Raw genomic sequence first — 4,623 nt, forward strand, 5'->3', positions numbered from 1 at the left:
GACCTCAAGTGATCCATCCACCTTGGCCTCCCAAAGTGCTGGGATTATAGGTGTGAGCCACCTTGCCTGGCCTCTGTGCTTTCTCTTGTGCCTCCCACCCCCCCACCTTCCTTTCCTCTCTGCCCTAAAGCCCCTCCTTACTGGGGCCTGGACTGGTGTAGTGTAGCCTCCTCACTGGCCTCCCTATCTTCTGGGTCTCCACCCTGCTCAGGAGCTCAGAGAGGCCAGCGCCACAGTCACACTGTTTGAAAACATCCCACAGCTCCTGACTCAAAGTCCAAACTCTTAGTAGCCTCCTATTCAAAGGAGTAAAAGAGCTGTTTATGAGGCTCACAGATTCTGTGAGCCAAGAATTTGGACAGAGCCTAGTGGGGCTTCAGCTGGAAGGCTGGAGCTGGAATCGTGAAGTTTGCTTGCTCACTTCACTGGCTACCGATGCTGGTGATTGAGCAGCCGATGTCTCAGCTGGGCATTGGCTGGAACTTTTGCACATGGCTCCTGTTATGTGGCCTAGACTTCCTCACGACACGGCAGATGACTTCAGAGGTCAAACATCCTGAGAGACAGAGAAAGACGTCACCACCTTTGATGACTTGGAGGCCAAACAGCATCACTTCTGGCCATATTTTACTCATCAAGGCAGCCACAAAAGCCTGCCCAAGGGAGAGGGGAAAAAGACTCTTTCCCCTATGGGAGAGTGGTAAAGTTCTGGAAGAACGCATGGGACTGGAAATATTTCTGTGGCCATTTTTATTTTTATTTATTTTTTTAAGACAGACTCTTGCTCTGTTGCCCAGGCTGGAGTGCAGTACTGTGATCTCGGCTCACTGCAACCTCTGCCTCTGGGAGTTCAAGCGATTCTCCTACCTCAGCCTCCCAAGTAGCTGGGATTACAGGCGTGCACCACCACACCCAGCTAAATTTTGTATTTTTGGTAGAGATGGGATTTCACCACATTGGCCAGGCTGGTGTCAAACTCCTGACCTCAGGTGATCTGCCCAACTAGTACTTCCAAAGTGCTGGGATTACAGAGCTGAGTGACAGAGTAAGAGTCTGTCGAAAGGAAAGGAAAGGAAAGGAAAGGAAAGGAAAGGAAAGGAAAGGAAAGGAAAAAGAAAAGAGACAAGAAAAGAAAAGAAAGAAAGGAAGGAAGAAAGAAAGGAAGGGAGAGGGAGAGAGAGAGGGAGGGAGGGAGGGAAAGAGAGGAATGAGTCAGGGCAGCATCATAGAATGTCTGGGTGTGAATCCAGGCTTCCCTCCTTTCCAGCGAAGCAACCTTGGGCAAGTGACTTGATCTCTCTGTGCCTGTTTCCTCACCTATAGCAGTTAGGAATGCATTTGGCTGCAGGTAGCTGCAAAGCTCCAGCCTCCTGCAAACAGCAGCTTTGTTCATTCATCTCAAAAAGCTCAGCCATGTGTGGTTGTTGGTTTTGGTTCAGGAGGTCAGAGAGAGGATTCATCATCTTTGTCTTTTTTCTTAGAAAAACCTGTTTACCTGAAGACTTCCTCTCAATGTCACGGCCAAAGGGAAGCCTTGCAACCAGGCTGCTGGCTGCACAGATCCAAGATTTGCTCAGTGGGTCTCAACCTGGGGCGAACTCTAAGGGATGTTTGGAAATGTGTGGAGTCATTTTGGGTTGTCACAATGATTTAGCTGCAACAAATGGAACCGTCTTACATGAAGAATTGTCCAGCCCTAGAAAAAAGAAAATGTCCCATCCAAATGCCAAAATGTCCATACCCCACTGAAAAACTCCAGCCTCCATAAGTGGAGGCAGTGAGTAGGGAAGGGCTGAGATAGATGCAGGTCAGGCACCAGTCCTTACTCCTGCCACGTCCACCTTGTAGGGCTGTGCCAGGCAGCATGGGGATATGCCCAGGCCAGCGCCTGGCATAAGCACATGTTGGAGTCCCCGAGGAGTGCCTAAGGGGTGCTTTGGCCACAGCACTGTGGCAAGGTCTGAGACTGGCAAAGAATGACCCCTGGGACCGAGCAGTGGATGCAGATAGAAACAGAATGCCTTTGATTTTCCTCTGAGCTTCCTGCCTCTCTTCAAAGCCTGCCTGGCCCTCGGAGGCAGCCCAGCGCATCATAGTACATCCCACGGTGGCTCCCCAGATGGATCCTGACTCAGCAGCAGACGCAGCAGGGCAGGCAAAAGGATGTGGGGGGAACCTCACTGTCGCTCAGCACCACGTCCATCTGCCTCACCCAGTTCCCAGCAAGGAGTCAGCCCTGATGGGGCGTGTTCCTCGCCACAGCTCCTTAGTGGGCCAGCAAGGTGGCTCAAAGGGCCTTTGCCACCTTCAAGACTGGGGAACAGGAGAGGTGGACCTGGCCCCACCCCAGTCTGTGGGTCACCACCCATGGCAGGGGAAGTGAGAAAAGTCGGCCCCACTCACCGCTGGAGCCCAAACCACAGGTTTCGTTTCCCCTGGATAAAAATGATGTTTGCTATTGTTGTATCTGATGGTAAAAGCAAGTTGTATTCACTATCAAAAAGTTTGAAAGGTGACCGGGCATGGTGGCTCATGCTTGTATTCCCAGCATTTTGGGAGGCTGACGCGGGCAGATCATGAGGTCAAGAGATCGAGATCATCCTGTCCAACATGGTGAAACCCCATCTCTACTAAAAATACAAAAATTAGCTAGGCGTGGTGGCGTGCACCTGTAGTTCCAGCTACTTGGGAGGCTGATGCAGAAGAATTGCTTGAATCTGGGAGGCAGAGGTTGCAGTGAGCCAAGATTGCACCACTGCACTCCAGCCTGGCAATAGTGCAAGACTCTGTCTCCAGAAAAAAAAAAAAAAAGGAAAATAAGAATCCAGCCTCAAGTCTGTCACCCCAGGAACAATCACTCTAGTTGGCTGGTGTATTTCCCTCCAGTCTGTTTTCGGTATATGTATATAAACTTTATTTATATATATTGTTTTATAGCCAGCTGCTTTTTTTCTTTTAATTCTCAATGATGGGCTGTTTTTTGTTTTAAAACACTGTAGACCAGCCAAGTGTGGTGGCTCAAACCGGTAATCCCAGCACTTTGGGAGGCTGAGGTGGGCAGATCACTTGAGCCCAGAAATTCAAGACCAGCCTGGGCAACATGGCAAAACTATGTCTCTACCAAAAATAAAAAAATTAGCCAGGCATGGCTCCATGCCCCTGTATTCCCTGCTAGAGCTTGGAGGCTGAGGTGGGAGGATCACCTGAGCCCACAGAGGTTGAGGCTACAGTGAACCATGATCATGCCATCACACTCCAGCCTGGGTGACAGAGTCTCAAAAAAAGAAAAAAAAAAAAAAAAAAACAGGCTGGGCACGGTGGCTCACACCTGTAATCCCAGCACTTTGGCAGGCCAAGGTGGGCAGATCACCTGAGGTCAGGAGTTCAACACCAGCCCGGCCAACATGATGAAACCCTGTCTCTACTAAAAATACAAAAAGTAGCCGGATGTGGAGGCACACGCCTGTAATCATCCCAGCTACTCGGGAGGCTGAGGCATGAGAATCGCTTGAACCTGGGAGGTGCAGTGAGCTGAGATCGTGCCATTGCACTCCAGCCTGGGCGACAGAGCAAGACTACATCTCAAAAAAACAAACAAAAACCAAAACCACTGTAGACCACGCAAACTCAACTCTTCCTCCTCCCATCCAGTGCTCCTCTGTCCGTGGGGAGTTGGGGGCACACACTGGGGCTGAGGACTCATGGAATGACCCTTGGGAAGCCAGAATTGGGCACGGGTACACATTTCCAAGCAGGAGATTCACTGATCTACCCACCCTGCATCCCCAACCACACTGTGAATCCCCTCCATGAAGGGGAGGAGCCTCTGTCACTTGAGAGGAGAGAGAGAGAGAGAGACACCACAGAGAACATAGGCACTGTGGGCAACTGCTTGGAAATTTCTGAGCTGCTTCTTGGAAAAAGAGAGCACTCTCATCTTCCTTGTCCTTCTCCAAAATCAGCAGAAATCAAGTTTCTCACCTTCCAAGCTCAGCCAAGATATTTCAGTTCCAGTGACGACAGAGCTGGTATGGGGCGGACGGTTACCATGGGAAGGTGTGGGTCACAGGCTGAGCTCTTAGAGCTGGGAAAGTCCCTAGGCCAAGTCAGAATCCCAGTTGTCCTCCCTGAGTACCTGCTGTGTGCAGGATGCCATGCCAAACATTTTATGAATTAGTTCATCCCATTCCTGCGATACCTCAGCAGGGGAGGTATCAGTATCCCCATTTAATGGATGAAGAAATGGAGGCCCTGCAAAGTTAAGCCACAGGCCTACTTCCTCATGGATGGATCAAGCATCTGAAGCCAAGAGAGTGGAGATGGCCTGTCCAGACTGGGGACCAGCCGAAGGCCAGGTTTGTCCTGCTGGGCCAGGCCCGGCTGCCTCTTTTAGAGGGCACTGGGGAGTTTGCCCTCTGAGGGCACAGGCTAGGGGCAAAGGCTCATATGGAAATGTCGGGTCAGCTGCCAGATCCTGGGCTCCAGGCCTCCCCAACATCTTCCCAGTGCACCCAGGTGACTCCTGGAGTCCAGAAAGTCCAAACTGTAGAAGGTCACCCCAAGCGCCCTGGGTCTTCACACTCTGTGCTTGCTGACATGTGGGGCTGGAATGGCTTATTCCAT

The sequence above is a fragment of the Piliocolobus tephrosceles genome, chromosome 6, assembly GCF_002776525.5.
Source record: "Piliocolobus tephrosceles isolate RC106 chromosome 6, ASM277652v3, whole genome shotgun sequence".
NCBI classification, from domain to species: Eukaryota; Metazoa; Chordata; class Mammalia; order Primates; family Cercopithecidae; genus Piliocolobus; species Piliocolobus tephrosceles.